A 17,092-nucleotide genomic window follows, 5' to 3' on the forward strand; every position below is an offset into this window, starting at 1 on the left:
TTCGTGTCCTGGTAGTGGGGAATTTGATCTCTATGGTACACCAGACCGGGGTGGTGGGAGTTGACAATGTCGCAACATAGTAATTTTTTGTCTTGCGACTTTTTACATTTACAAAAAGTCTAACCCCTCCGATCGACGCGCATAGCACGGTGCAACTGATTACATTCAGATCAGTATGAATTACGTCCGTGCATGCAGATTCTAGCAATGATGGAATGGATTGATTTTGGTGCAACAATGTGACACAATATTATAATAATACTCGTCTAGAGAGTGTAACCCTGGTAATGTTAGCATATCTGTGTCATATGATAACAACACCCAGTACTACTTCAATAGTTCCACACTTTAAGTGTTCGGAATTTACATGTACACAAATGTACATAATACAGCCCTTCGTTTTATCAAACTGACTCTATTTCTTTGCTTTGATTTTTCATTGAAGCGTTAAAACATAAACGGTTCACAGAAGAGTTTAAGACAAAAACCTACTACGAGAACAGTGCTGTTGACTAAACATATTTGGTTTTGAACATGGAGGTATTTGTTTACCTCAAGTTTTGAACAAGGACTAGATGTTACACGACAGCCCAATTGCACTACCTGCAGTCGACAGTCAAGTTCAAGTTTCGCTGCGTTTGTTTGTGGACCGCTAGAACATCTTGCTCGCTTGTTGGTTTTTAACCAAAGTTCACAAGGCCGACTCTTACCACGACATATCGTGATAACAAGTGTGCATTTTATAAAACAGAGCGACCTTATCATTAACAGTTTTGTCGAGTTGCACTGTCTGTCGTGTATACTCTCAGAGGCCGAGCGAGAGTAGGGCTTCAAATTGTTTCGATGTATACCGTTTTACGACAGGCAGGCAAAACTCAGCGTCATCATGGACTGTAGGCCTAAATGTCGCAAAAATTACGTCTTTTAAGATTTTACGGTATCATTAACTGATTGTGTCGATGGTTTTCAGCAGTATCGAGGTCTGTTCAAACTTTTCAGAGTCATTTTAATAACTTTACGTCACTGTTCTTATTAATATGCAAAAATTAATATTTGTCCGCATTTTTAGAAATTGAAATTGCGCATGCAAAATCGACGAAAACAAATCTTAGTAGGCGACTGCTAGTGTAACAATGAATAATAAAAGGCATATCAGGACTCAGAGTACAACCTGCAAAAACGGCCATGTGTGCAACATTGATAAAATTTGTCCGCATTTCAAGCTGTGTGTCCGATGTCGCGCGCGCGTACAGCTATATTTAGGAACAAACGTGTAACCGTGAACAGCGCTATTGTACACAGCAATGTAGAGAACACCATTCCCCATAGAAAGTTACGATAGAAAAAATTTCTCGCTATCATCAGCCACATGTAGCCATGCCAGTGCATGAGCCTGTATTCCCCGGCCCCTGGGTGTTTGACATCATTTTATAGTCCGAGAGTAGGGGATTTGACATGGCTAGGAAAAATGTCAAATTCTCCTGTTAGTCCCGTTGTCCCCCCCCCCCCCCGGTGATGGAAAACATTGATAAATGTGTGCGCATGACCTGAGGAAGATGAGGGCTGTGATCTTTTTCAGATTCCTGATCATGTAGATGAATATTCATGATCATTCATTTACACTATTCTGCAATCTATGTGAAAAATAGTCCTTTGGAGTGAATACTTACTGACTCTATTGATAAAAGGATATGAACAATTAAATATTACAACATTCAAAAGCATAGTATCGGTGGAGAAGTTGACTTTAATGGTCGTTAACAACTGCATTTATTGAGGACCGGCAGTTTTCTGTAAGGACCTGAAGCTTTGGCTTGGTGCAGGTCCTTATGACCTGAAGCTATTTTCTCTTAATTTTTTACATGCCTTTCACAAAAGTAATATAATTATTTCTGTTCAAGGGCGACACGCTTCCTCCATCGATAGTAGTCGATCGCGACCTTTCACAGGTAGCTTGTAACTGCGACCTTGTTGATTTTTTACATGATTCCCATATTCAATATGTTTTAATTTGTGATTTACGGCATAGAAATACCTGATGAAGAATTAGTCGATGTCGGGACCTCAAAATAATACTCTAATTAATGGGTGACCATCCTTTGAAGCAGTCTCTTCTACCGCCATGCACTTGATTGACCTTTCTATTTTATATCGGTGGCGTTATTTTCTTATTTACTTCGACGATTTTGAATTTCAATCGTATTTTGTGATACAATCATGTAGCGTTCAACAGTAATATTGGGTCAGTACAAACTGAGTACGCTGGGTTTTTAACGCCCAATTTGGCAAAAAGTGAATACGTTTGTCCATTGACGCACATGCATAAATTTCAGCCTTGAGACAGGAAAGTGAACATCCGCGTGGTCCGACAAACGAAACTAGCTATGAAATGGCCACGACGTCGATGGCTCCTGAAATCTTTATCACATGATAGATGTTCTAACAACTACTAAACCGCGATTGTTATCATAAACAGTAGAGTGGGCTCCCTCTACTGTCTATAGTTGAGTTGCGTTAATTTGGGCATCTTTAGAGGGGACGGTGAGAGGGTAATAGAACCAAACTCATGATCTGTGACACAATTTTGTTTACTTTACTATTTTACCATGGGTTTGGTTTGTGTTGATCTGGTTGGTTAGCCGTCCCAGGGCCTGGGAACAGTAGCTGCAGGCTTGTCAAACACTAACTGGTGTCATCAACAGATTAGTCAATTAGGGGCTACTTATCTAACCGGTACACTGTGCCAAAAGTGAGAAATCCATTGAGGATTCTTCTGTATATTGTTCTGGATACTTCAAGAATCCACCAGAATACTAAAATATACATTATGTATGCCAGTGGATTCTGGTGGTCAATGGATTCTGTCGGATACGGAACAGAATCCATTGCTTAATCCATTGCAGGATTCTGCTGGATTCACGTGTTATCCATTATATATGTATTTCAGGATACTACTGGATTCTCTAATTTATAGAGAATCAAGGGACCAGTACTTTTGGCTTGATTGATTACATAATAATGGAAGGGACAGTTGCCGCATATATCCATACTTATTATTCACCAATTTTTACATAATTATCCAACACTGGCTTCGGGGGACTGGGGTGTGGAGGTGGGTCCTCAAATAACAGTAATGCTTTGTAGCTTTTGACTCATGTATTTCTACTCATATATATATATATCTATATATATATATATATATATATATATATATTATATATATATATATATATATATGTGTGTGTGGTGTGTGTGTGTGTGTGTGTGTATACGCAATGAGTATTCTTTTTACAAGTGAAGACACCAATGTAATGATGCTTTCTACAGCAAAATAGAGTACAGATTGCATCTGAAAACTATACTGCAATTTAGATACACAAATCCAAGATCACTGTAAATGATTCTGCTTTATTCCAAACGAATGTGTAAATGTTAGTAAAATAAATAAAAATACAGACAAAAAACATTCAGAACAATTTTCCTGAGACACATTCAAAGTTATCTTCAATACTGTAAAAAAAGAATTTCCATAGCCTTGATAACTCTAATATCAATTAATGCAGTCACTTTTAAATATGCCTGAGCCTAACAGGGAGAAATATGGTTCATCAGAACAATTTGATATCTTACCATTATCATCCCTATTGACCTGTATACAAAATTTTGAAGCAATCTGTTGACCTGTTTCAGAGAAATTATTTTAAACAAAAACAGGAAAATAACCCAAAATACAACAAGCAACTAAAAATCAGCTCAATTAAACCCATTGACAATTTTAATTATAATAGAATTCATTGTTTCACGGCCTGATCTGTGAAAATAAAACACAGTGAATCATGTGTCCCAAACAGCAAAATAGTGAAATTAAATCCTGGTGAAAATTAATGCTCTTTACAGTATGCTGTAAATTTTGGCATACGTTAAAAGATATACATGTGTAGTACTCCTAAGTTTTGTACAGTAAGTTTGTGTCAATTGAGATGTGTCAGCTAATGACTGTGTAATTCACCAAATTACAAGATCAACTATGTGTACCTTTAAATATAGGAATAAAAAATCATTTCAAGAGTTTCTTGATTGAATATGAAGCACTCAAGCTATCTACACAGCAAGAAAAGGCAGACACATGCCTGTAACAGAGGATAATCATTACCTGTAACAGGCCCAGAGAAATAACCTTTTTGCAAGACCAGTAAAAACTGTCAGATTTTAGGGTGTATACAATGCTGTAAATTCTGACTGTATCAAGACCTATAATTGCAGCACTGAACCACCGGTGTGCGTACAGTGGTGTGTCAGCTGCAGGGCCTGAAAATCTGTATGGATTTCAGGGTGTAAATTTGTTGTAAAAATTGGCAAATTTGATGATAGAAGCAGAAAGAAATGTTATTGTTTGAACACTGAAAAATTCAGAGCCTGTTAGAGATCAGTGTTCACAGCACTGTGTACAGGTGCTGTAATTGGTAGAAATACAGCCATGTGTTTACAGTACTTGATACAGACATGTGCATCAGCCCCTGATAGAACTCCTTCTGTGTTTGCTGACACAGACCTGTATCACAGTTTGTATCAGGGCCTGTGCAGGACTGTCACTGGGGTGAATTTTTTTGTAGTGTATGTTTATTAACTCTTACTTATCACATACATGTATGTGCACTGTTAAATCGTAGCTTTTGTTCAGTTAATCAAAATCTCAAAAACTAGGAAAAATTGCTCTGAAAAACACAATATTGCATATCTCAGGACAAACTGATTACTGCTTCAATTATATTATCCTAAGAGACCTGCATTTAAAATTTCAAAGCAATCTGACAAGCAATTTCAGAGAAATTTTGGACAAGAAATAGAAAAATACCATCAGTAACACGGAGTGCCTCACATTTGTTTCAGCATGTTTAAACACTGTAACTGCACCTTGATAAATTCTTGAGTACACAAATCCAGATACGTCAAAGTGACAAATTTCAGCAGTACTTCAAAGATGTACTTGTGAAGTATTTGTAAGTTATGCCTTGGTTATACTAAACTTTCTTGGTGTCAACTGACCTGTGCCAGCTAATGACTTTATATTTCACTGAACTTACAACACCAGCTCTGTGTACTACTTTTCAAGTAAAGCATTAAAATTGAGAACAAATCAGTTGTTGACCAACAGAGGGATGATGGATAATTACTCAGAAAAGCTATGCATCACTGTTCTGTCTCACACAATTGTCACTGAACTGTTGTTATCAGATGGTCTCTCACTGGCTCTGCCATACTTCCTCTGCAGTATGTAGTGTCTTGAATTAGAGTCATTAAGCATTCGCTGATTGAGTGTGTCATCCTATCAAATCGTTTAGTTTGTCAGATCGCCAAGAAGGCCTGGAGGCAATTATCCTTCCATCTGGTGGGACCTCCTCATCAGACATCAGGTCTGCAGTTACATCATTCCAGAAACCCTTCTCATCTGCATTGATCACTGCACTTCTCCTCTTTAAAATCTGTAGGTAGAAATGATAAATGATGGTTATTTAAAATCATGCAAAGAGTGAGATAAATGATGGCATAATACATAAAGTCACTGTCATAACTAACAATATGGTACATTTGATATTTTAAGAATAACTCTGGTATCATGACTTATTACTGATTTGAACATATTATGTTGCCTTCCATTCCACCTATGCTTAGGAACATAAGGAAATTCATGTATCATTTTAACATTGGCACCCTTGTCCAAAGACCTTTGAGCACATCAGAATGGAACTGTCAATTACATAACCCTCAACTAAAGTAAGTTTTGCTTTGTTAAATTTATTTGAACCCATTAGTACATTTGTACAATTATTGTGACAAAATTGTTGACTCTGTATATCTATAGTGCTAACTATGCAAAGACCCAACCCATACTACAAATATCCCATGATTCATTCTGATTTGTACCAACAGAGATTCCCTAGTCAAGCCAGGCATAGCTCACATGTGTAGAGAAAACTGTAGACTACTAAAATAAAAATTTTGAAAAAATGCTTTGAAGGAGACTCATTGTCAATTACCATTTCAAATGATTTTTCAATATCATGCATTACTGGAGTGCATATAACACGATGGGAACTAATTCTACAAATGTAACCTCATCTACTTTTCTTTTTACGTTACGCACTTGTTTTTATCAGTATTTTGTAATATTGCAACATTCAACTATACGGCACCTAACATCTTTGAGAAATTTGAAAAATATGAAAATCCAATTATCCCAAATTAGTTCCAATCGTGTTATATACATTTCATATAATTTTCAAGAAATTATATAGACAGCCATACAGAAAAGTTTGAAGTATAATAGAGATACTTGAAGCATGGACTGACTGTTGTTGAATACTGTTCAATAACTGTCAGTCCAGCCACTAAGTAAATACTAGTTCAAAACTATATCCTTGTTCCCAGCGGGTGCAACACTGAAGCTGTTTTGACTATGCAAAATGTTTTTATGAAAAAATGTATATTAAGTTACATTTTGTGAAATAAGGCAAGAGTTTTCTTGCACACAGTTGGTTGTTCCAAAAACAGTTTCGTATAATGTTAATAAAAGATAAAACTATGGTTTTTTAGCACATCGTGTAATCTGGAACATGTTATCAGAGCATACATTGTAAGCTTGTTTCATCTTTCAATATTAAATTTGCAACTCTTGGACATGAGTTTGTCTTGTGATATTGTTTCAAAGTTGTGTTCCCAGGCAAGGTTCATAAAATACACTTCATGGATTCCTTCAACAATATTTTGGCCAGTTAAAAGCTGTTAAAAGTGTTAAAAGCTCATCCTGAGTTTGACTATGCTATTATTGTATGTTATGCTATGTACATTTGTGTTTTGAACTCAATCTAAGAGCCCTTAAGTTGTTTCAACAATACAGATAAAGTATGGCATAAAACTTCGCCTCAGATCACCTCTGTATCATTTCCGACATTGCTGTCGCATCAGTTTGTTTATTTTCTATATCGTTTCATTACCGCCTCTGTATCAGCCTTGCATTGCTTCCGCATCGTATCAGCCTAAACATCGCCGCTGCATCGTATCAAGTCAATTTCATGGTCCCAATTGGCCACGGCATATTATTCACTCAAAAATGCAACAGCAAAGTTGCCGCCTTCGGAAATTTCGCCGCCTGGCATTGCCGATGTTTTTGAGAGTAAAGGTATACAAAATGAAAGATCAAATACATGTGTCCGACCCCATATGTCCGACATTATCCATTCATGAAATGTTGCTTCAACACACAAAAATGGGAACAAAGTTGAAACATATTGTGATTATAATGCGTTTCTTTTACGAATTGCTTTTATTTGATATGAAGTTTGTATACCAATTTATTTGCGAACATTTTTGTAACAAGATAGCACTCTACCAGGGACAGACATTAACGTTGCAAGTGAAAGTCGCGTTTGGGCAACTGCAACTGAAACACCAGTACCGGTTGCCCGATGAGACAAGTGTCAAAAAATGACGTGGGACAACTTTTCCACTGACTAGAAACCCAGAAATGTGTGGTACTGTGTGCGGATGACCATTTTAAATGACTGAAATTAGTATTTTTAAGCTTAAATACATGTACGTCCTTGAAAGCGCACAAGAAAAACTGGCCATACAAAGTAAAGAGAATTGCTAAAATAATAACTGCAGTGTATCATATACTAGGTTAACACATATAGTGATGCCACCTTGAATTCACCTAACGCTTTACACAGTGACCTTTAAACCCGATTGACGTGAATAAATTATGGTGTAGAGGAAGTCCGTGACCTTTAGTCACAACACATTGATAACAATCTGATAGCGGGAACTTCCAAGTGTTTCAATAATTGCTACGCAATTCATACTATAGAGTTACACTCCGCAACCAATTATCCATCAAAAATAAAATTAATTTTAGGCAAACTATCGCACCGTGCGCATACGGTATAAATCTGAGTAGGCCTACATATGTCACGCCGCGCCAATCACTCTAAATCACGTACCCACATCGTCCAAGACGTTCGAATTCATGATTATTAACCGATCATTTACCTTCAACTAGATGAAATCTTGTCTATATTCTCAATTTTCGATGACTTTTGACGAAATGACATCGACTTTTCATGCCCGATATCTCATATCTGATGTCTTTGAGTTCCGTGAATGAGGCGATGCGCTAGTGAAACGATACGGAAACAATACCAAACAACCGAGTGAGTGATGTTGGATTTGGGGTTGGGCGATGCGGAAACGATACGGAAACGATAATGAGGCTAAAAAAGCGAAGCTTTGGGCGATACTTTATCTGTATGTTTCTCTAAAATAATTTGCAGGGTTTACACATTTCATTGTGATCTCAAAATTTGACATTGAATGAGCTGCATAACAATCAATTACATCTGTATCTTCAAGGGAAGGTTAACAAGCGACCTAGCGGCCGATATAGCTCCGCTGTGTTTATGTAGAGAATAACTATTTTTGACACATGTTGGTGAAGAAGGTGGAAATCTTTGATAGCTCATTTCAATGGCCAGAAAAAAGATGCTAAAATATCTGCAAAAATATACAATTGAAGATTTCATCATAATTTGAATTTTTACATCGGATCATTCCAAAGAACACGTCCACTAAAGCTATCTGACGAGTAGTTTTTAGAGAATAAAATTTTCTGACCAAAAATGGCAATAATTGTCCCCCAAAATAAAAATTGCAGATTTCACCATAATTTCAGTATATCACATATTACAATAATCCCTTGGAACCTGTATACCAAATATCAAAGCTATCCACTTGCAGTTTTTGAGAAACAAATTTTTTTAACAGAAATGGCAAAAATTGCCCCAAAATATACAAAATTGCAGATTTCATCATAATGTCAAAATATCAAATTTAGTTAATCTGTAGGAACCTGCATATCGAATTTCAAAGCTATCAGACCAGTACTTTTTGAGAAACACATTTTTCGACCAAAAATGGCAAAAATTACCCATAAATAACAAAATTGCAGATTTCATCATAATTTCAATAAATATCATTAAGTTCATCGGTAGGAACCTGTATACCAAATTGCAAAGCTATCAGATCAGTAGTTTTGGAAATACACATTTTTGACCAAAAATGGCAAAAATTGCCCCCAAAACACAAAATTACACATTTCATCAGAAATTCAATATATATTACTTAGTTCATCTATAGAAACCTGTATACCAAATTTCAAAGCTATCAGACCAGTACTTTTTGAGAAACACATTTTTGACCAAAAATGGCAAAAATTGCCTTAAAAATGCAAATTTGCATATTTCTGCACAATTTGAACAAATCTGAAATAGATCATCCCTAGGGACCTATGTACCAAATATCAAAGTTATCTGACTGGTAGTTTTGAAGAAGAAGATTTTTAAAGATTTTTTTACCAAAAACGACAAAAATTGCCTTGAAAATACAAATATGCAAATTTCACCATGATTTGAACAAATCTGACTATAGTTACCCTAAGTAAACTGCACATCAAATTTAAAAGCAATCGGACGATCGGTTTCAGAGAAGATGACTTTTTTACCAAAAACAGGAAAAATTGCCCAAAAATACAATTATGCAAATTTCACCACAATTTGAACAACCTTGACTGGGGTTACCTCCAGGAACCTCTATACCAAGTTTCAAATTAATCTGACGTGAAGTTTCAGAGAAGAAGATTTCTTGACCAAAAACAGGAAAAATTGCCCCAAAAATACAATTATGCAAATTTCACCACAATTTGAACAATCTTGAGTGAGGTCACTCCTATGAACCTCCATACCAAATTTCAAAGAAATCTGACTTGCGGTTTCAGAGAAGAAGACCATTGTTGACGGACGGACGACGACGAACAATCAGTCTATCGGATAAGCTCCGCGTCTCTGACAGCGGAGCTAAAAAGGCAGATTTTGTCGCTTAAAGCTGTTAGGTGCTCTGCAAATGTATAACCAAATATCAAAGCTCAACTAAGTAAAATTGATTTTACTTGTGTCATGATGGTTCTACCATGTACTATAATTCACCAACACTGGTGCTTTGGTTACCTTGTCCTTCAAAGTTCACTGGTTTAGACTAAAAAATTATCAGTGCAGACTTTGTAGTACATACCTCTCTTATTCTCCTGTTGTTGGCATGCCTTTTGTGTAACTCTGTCTTTCCTTGGGACACTACCCTTTCCCTACTTTTTCAGTGCCTAATAAACATCTCCAAGGGGCCTGCAACTTGCAAGGATATAAATAAAAGAGTTAAAACTCTTACTGTGAAAAATCAAAATATCTGAAACACAGATGATGAATCATCATATTTCATGTGAATAATCATATTCATCTGGCTATCAATTGGTATTCAAATTTGAATCAGACAATAGCATTCCCATGGCCTACAAAGGCTTGACATCATCGGATTCCCACTGCACTAACATGGGTGAAAGATTGACTTCTTTTTACATCCATGGTTATACAATAATACAAAATGTTCATGTTGAAAATAAGACCACATTTCATTTGATACAGAAATTGCATTAATTTAGAAAGTTGGAAATCATTAATGAAGTGATGCAAAATAAAATGACATACCATGTTTAGGTAAGATCAGAATTATTCTCATGTTTACTTTAAGGCAGATGAGTTGCAACTTTTGACATTATTTTTATGATTTTTATATTTAGATTAAAATCAGTTCATAGCAAATTTCTACATAACTCAGAGATGTTTACTCTAGTGTAATTATCCACAGAGTTGGACTGCATGAGGAGATTCTTGTAAGACAAATAATAAATGGGTGCCGCACCCAAATATGGCCGCCTACATGCAACTACATGATAAACAGCGTAAATGGTGGATGTACACATTTAAATCTTTACAAATACAACATGGGGTGCAACCCACTGAAAGGAAGGGAAAGGGATTCACTCCACTTGAGGTTGGACAAATTTCACAGTGTTGCAGCTCACGGCCTTTTAAAGCCCCACTAGCAGTATAATAATCGCAATCATACCAATCCATAATCCAATAACACTAGGTCAAATTTGTAAGACAATAGTTGTAAACATAGACACAAAACAGCACAGAACAGACAGTAAATAGACGGTACAAACAAGTCAAATTCATGAAAGAAAGATATATGGACCTCTGGCCAAAAGACCAAGAAGTGATGTCAGGTGTTTCGAAAATAGTAAGCGCATCCTGCCCCACATGTGGCACCGCCATATATCAATCTGTAAGTCAGATAGGTAGTGGTCACTAACTAAGGCCCAATGTCACCGATGCCATCAGTGATCATTTGTCGAAGAGAGATATTGTATTTATCTACCAGCTTGCGATATCTTTAAGCATTATTTTATGCGCTAACCTTTTCCTGCCAAGTCCATATTTCACCATCAGGTCAAGATGGTTAAAATAAATGAAACACAACATATTCCATATGGTGTATTTTAACATAATATTATACATTTGAAGGCTGTAGAAAACATAAATATTGTAAGCTTGATTTTTTGACTAAAGATGCTATAACAGGCCGAGCCAAGCAGGTGAAAAACGCCATGTTTGGGCTCAATACCGCGTTTTACTGACTTGGCTGATTGGGAAGTTATAGTCTTAATACTGTCTGGCAGGAAAAGGGTGAACTTTCAAGTTGAAATAAGTTTGTGAGAGTGTATAAGGGGGTGCATAAGAAGCTGGGTAGAAAGGACTGATGTAGGGTAGAGCTGTGTGCATGTGACATCATTGACATGGCTAATGAATGTAAACAAGACAAAATAGACTGTGCATAATGGCGATAGGCTAGTTGCGACTTGGATTTTTAATGCAAGTAGTTGATGCACCCTGTTTTAGACAAAGATAATGGGGCATGTCCTCAAATTGAAGCGTCTGCAACGTCTACCACCCATACAAAGGTTGAACACTACAAGGCAAGCATCCATGTAGGGCCAGCTATGATCGTTTTGAACAGCAATATTTTAGGTCGGACATATCTGATTTTCCAGAACATTAATTTCCAAATACATACAAGTTAACAGTATGTTTAAGAGTTGATATAAACTTTATTTAAAGCTCCATAAGCTGTATCTTTTGGCTATTTTTTCAGAACTTTTGTTTGTGGTTTTCCTACACTTTATGCATTGAATCCCTAATTCGTAATTTAAAGCCAAGTATTTAGCATATCAACACAACCTAAATGAGTATAATCTACGAAATTACGGTATTGTTGAAAATTGCATTCAAGCCTGGACTAGAATTCATTTGTAAACAATAAACAATGATCCCTACACACATACAAGCTGTGTTGACAAAAGAATACTTGAAATTTCAGCATGACAAACTTTTTAGGATCAGACACAGTAGTTGATATACAGAAGCAGAACACTGAAAAACTTGCAACAAGTTACAGCTTATGTCCCTTTAAATCCCACGTTGACAGAATATAGTATTTTCCACAGAAAATTCAAGGGTTTTACATGTGTGTTGATGTCCCCCGAATTTCTAAAATGGTCCCCTTGGGACAGGAGTAGGGGTTTACAGTGACCCCCTGTTTTGACATCCCAGATTGAACACTGACAGAGGTGAATGTTTTCACCTGTGACGTTGCATGTTCTGTTCCTTAGGAATATTACCAAAATCAAAATGACTGTTAAAATTTGAATTTACTCATCATATGTTTCACAAATGTATGGTTTCCTACTGCAGTAAAAGCCAACATCCTTCAGAGCTGAAGTAAGTTTGTGAAAATACAGTAATTTTGGTGTATGTGCAATTTTGCACAAGGTAAAGATTGTGCTGTGATTAAATATTTGCCCAAACATGCAAACACTGAGGATACTGTGCATACCTGCACTGAAATCTTCACATAAAGTGCACAGAGTAGTCTAATGTATAATGCAGAGCGCTGAATGTTTTCAACTAAGACATTGTATGTTCTATGTCCTTAGTAATATACCTATTTTTGAAAATGGGGAATTGCGAGGTGTAAGTCTTCCTAAAAGTTTATTTTCTAGAATCGATTTTCATTCTAACATTACTCAAACCTAGCGGCTGATATAGCTCCGCTGTGTAACTAAGGGATACTGTCGCATACAGTTGTCTAGCAGCAATCCTTGCAAGCTCTATTTTGGAGGCCAAAAGAGTACGCGACAGCTTTAAAGAAATGAATTTGTATGTATAAAAATGTGAAAGAAGCTTGAAGCTCCCACCTCAATATCAAAACGCTTATGTTACAATATATTTTGGTCTCGACAAGTTTATCCAGCAAAATCGCTGTAGTGAATATCGCCATGCATTCTGGTCATTTTGGATAAAATTAGTATATTTTTAATGCGAATTCACGTACTTGTCACATTTAAGGTGTCAGAGATTCAGAGATTTTTTGTAATTATATATATTTACCAGCAACGCGGCTCGGAGCAAAGAAACAGGAGCTGTTTCCAGACCGGTGGGTGGAGGGACGGTGATTCACTTCACATTGTATCTATGAGGAAACCATTAAATCTTATTTTTCAATACAGAACTAGCCACATCTGTGTATTTATAGATGCTTGATTATTGATATTAATGTACTTAATTAGACTGAGCTGGTTACTAGTGAATGTTGGTGCAAGAAATTTGGTTTTTCGAGAATAGTACCGGATGGTGAGAATAGCGTTTGAAAGCAGATGTGAACAACAAATATGCTATTGGACTTTCACCCAAGTGATTACATGTTTCTAAAGGTTTAGGGTATTCTTTGAAAGTTCAAAGGTCAAATAAGAAATTTTACGTCAGTTATTAATAAAACATCAAATAAGACTGTGACACAAAGGACAAATGAAAGTTGGGGCAATCTTTTCTTGAAAACACTTTTGAAGGGTGATTATTCTACATTTTCGAAACACCAACCAACACCCCAACCCTAGCCCCCCCCCGTAATTTCTGTACAGTCCCTCGCCACAAAGGTCACATTAGCATGAAGTTGCCTGGGAATTAGATGTTCATTGTTTATTTGAAATTTTATCAGCAATATCGATGATTTAAACAACACAAACGTTAGACATTTTTGCAAGATAAAGACATTGCTGAACACGTTTATACGAGAAGGAGTAGACGTATGTAAGAAAAGACACTTGGGCTGGTTACATAAGACAAAGAGGACAAGTTAACTATACATACCTGTACCTGGTATGTGCACGACCACCGTCCAGCTGATGCAGACTCAGCAGCGATCGAGGGGGTCGACCTTTCGCTTGTGCGAAAAGAGTTGCCCTCTTCCGTCCAAATTGCTAAAATGGGTTGTCGAGTTTCGTCCCGATTGAACGGAGAATAAACTTGCTGCTTGTCGAACCGTTGAGCTTCTGGTAGTAGCTCTAAACGTAACTAAGTTCATGACATCGACACGATTGGACGACTCTCCAGTTGTACTAGATTAAAACGTACAGCGTAGTCGTCGAGATGGTCCAGGATTTCAAGGGTAGACTGTAGACATTCCTAAACACGGGCGGGACATGTCAGTAAACGCTAAAGCATGATCGACTGGAGATTTTGATCATTGTTGGCGGTACGTGCAAGCGACGCCACGCCAACACCACACTGGGTCTTCTGATTGACCTTTGACCAATATGGCTTACGGCTCCTTAGGTTTTCAAATATTCACGAAACGAACTGCGAAGAATTTGATGATAACTATCATTTTTTACTTAATCTTGAAGAAAATGTTATTTTTTCGCTCTCGTTAGACAAGAATATTGCTAACTTAGCCCCATCTTCGTCTTACACCAGATAAATGTACAAACTCAAGGGCAGCAGGCTAGAGGGTCAAGTTTTGCCGTGCTATCAGACTGCGGCTTGTACTGTATTTACGCAATATTATCCTCATGAATATTCTGTGTTAGGCACACAGACGTGCCAAACCCGTGCACAGAACAGGAACATCGAAAAAAGCTGTTCCGAGGCGATTTTTGAGGGCAGAGGAAATTTTAATTTTGCTCAGGCAGGGAACATGTTTTTAAGTGGCAGGGGAGCAAATTTTAGTGTTTGTTTTGTAGGGCAGGGCAGATATCGGTTGATTGTCAGGGACAGGGCTTGGCGAAAAACGAGGAGAGAGAAAGCTACTTTTAAAACGGGGACAGGGGAAGTTGAGCCATGGTGTTTCTGGGGATTGGGACACAGGGCTAGTACTTATAACTTTTCATGTCTGCAGGGGAAAAGGAATGACAACATTTTGAGGGATTTTTTTCCAGGGCAGGGGAAATTGGCAAGTTTTTTTTCGCCACAGGGCAGCTTCAAAAATTCATAGTAGGGAGGGGAACGGGCAAAAATAAGTGGGGAGTGGGTTTGAGTGCGGCAGGGTAGGTCGAAAAAGTTTTAGTGGGAGGCAAATTATGAATTAATTACCCTCTCGACTGAAAATTGTCAGTTCACATTGCTTGCCGTGCACACTATATACCTTATCATTAGTAAGGACCCCTTTAAAAGTGAATTGTTCGTTGGCTGCACCTGGCTGAACCGGATATTTGGCGAGGTCTTTTTCAAAATAGTAAAAAATAGCAGCAATTAGGCCTAATTAAAACTTTGGGTAAGGCCTGCAATCGTGTGTCAGTCATACTACGAGGTACTACGAGTACCAAAACGACTGAAGACAGTATTTCCGAACCAAAAAAACGGGGGTGTCAAAGAAAGTCGATAACTAAATTTTTAAAGTTGAATAAAATATTCATGGTCGTTGCTCACTGTTGATTAATTCGTGGAAAGTATCGTTTCTCCCGACTTTGATTCAACATACCCCTCTCTCTTTCTTTTTTTGTCGATCGATAAAAGTATTTTAATCTTTAATATTACATCATTTATAACCGATGTCATATCCAAACCTACTGTATTTAGTTTCTGACGAAAATACAAGGACGTGTCCAATGCGCCAACGTGGTGCAATATGTTTTGAGACATTGAAGAAATATTGTAGTTCGGCCGCGCTCAACCAGGTTGCTCCAGAAGTAAGGATGTCACAACAAGGTCTAGGCGAAAAGATAACGAATCAGTTGTATAAACACGGTTTTTAGTTGGATATCGTATCTGTTTCAATTTCTGAACAAGCTTTGGAATTAGCCTGGTATAGCCTAATAACTATCAACCTGTAGGCACACCCCTATGACGGGAAAAGCGAAATATAAGCACTTTTTTTATGCAATTCATCATCATCGGGTCACGGTCGCGATTTCACATGCGGAACTGAGCTTGGTGTTCACCACAACTTGATGTGGGATTTGATGGAGCTTGGAGGTACCGGTGTATGAGTTAGGTAGTCAGAATAACAATTAATCACAAAAGATTTATGCATCAAAATGTAAAGATTAATGTGACTGAACTATCTTATGATTTGTTTGCTTATTGACGTTTGGGGCAAGGCGGCGAAAGTCCAAGGCCAAAAGAAGAAGTACGCAGTCGAATCACATATTTTGTAAGAAATAACCACCGGTTTCCATAGGTACTGTGCTCAATCCGGCCCTGACTTATGCTCCCGTCCTGTTTCCAAGAATAAGTTTTCGAGCTGCGTTGCTAAGCAATGTCGCTAAACAACCTTGACTCACGTCCGAGCCGATTTTTGATGTCGTTGATGCCCCTGGTGAATGTTAATGAGAGTGTATTGGCAATATTCGAAAACACACGGTACAAAATGTAATGCAGCTCTCCTATAGTTATGTGTCAATTAATCAATTTTCGTCGCAAGTCACATCAATTTTAACAAAGTTGAACTCACAAGAGAGTGTCGTCTGCTGACTGCACATATTTGTCATAAAAAATGAGCGACATTTACGATGGCAACCCTAACAAATCGAAACGAGAGCATTTTGCAAAATATTATGATCTTAGTTGTCCGCGGATTATAGGATTATAAAGTTGTTATAAAACGTGCCTGTCTATAGAATTCTTTGGAAGTCTTGATCGCTTACGTACAATGATTCATAATAAACTGGACAAGTAGAATTCGGACGTCCGTCAATTCTAAATCTCTCACGCAGGATTTTTTTACTTAATCAGGCAGTCTGGTATAGACCATCTTGTAAAACGCTCCATCTCTATCTACTCGCTAAGTCTTTGCAATTGGAATTCTATGC

The 17,092-nt window shown here is 37.3% G+C and overlaps 2 long non-coding RNA genes across 5 annotated transcripts in view; both read right to left on the reverse strand.

Annotated features, from left to right (window-relative positions):
- The window catches only part of LOC139123561 (uncharacterized), a 75,209-nt gene that overhangs the window by 41,328 nt on the left and 16,789 nt on the right, over positions 1-17,092 (reverse strand). The gene's annotated exons all lie outside the window — the stretch shown is intronic.
- Positions 4,608-15,191, reverse strand: LOC139123682 (uncharacterized). Of its 4 annotated transcripts, none has more exons than XR_011549756.1 (3): positions 14,154-15,191; positions 10,123-10,235; positions 4,608-5,483 (listed from the first exon to the last, which is right to left on the reverse strand). It is a non-coding gene; the product is annotated as an uncharacterized lncRNA (long non-coding RNA). The 4 variants fall into 4 exon arrangements; XR_011549753.1 differs by having other exon boundaries at positions 10,123-10,229; positions 14,154-15,189; XR_011549755.1 differs by lacking the exon at positions 14,154-15,191 and adding an exon at positions 13,395-13,615 and having other exon boundaries at positions 10,123-10,229.

This window comes from Ptychodera flava, assembly GCF_041260155.1.
Source record: "Ptychodera flava strain L36383 chromosome 23 unlocalized genomic scaffold, AS_Pfla_20210202 Scaffold_23__1_contigs__length_28996876_pilon, whole genome shotgun sequence".
NCBI classification, from domain to species: domain Eukaryota; kingdom Metazoa; phylum Hemichordata; class Enteropneusta; family Ptychoderidae; genus Ptychodera; species Ptychodera flava.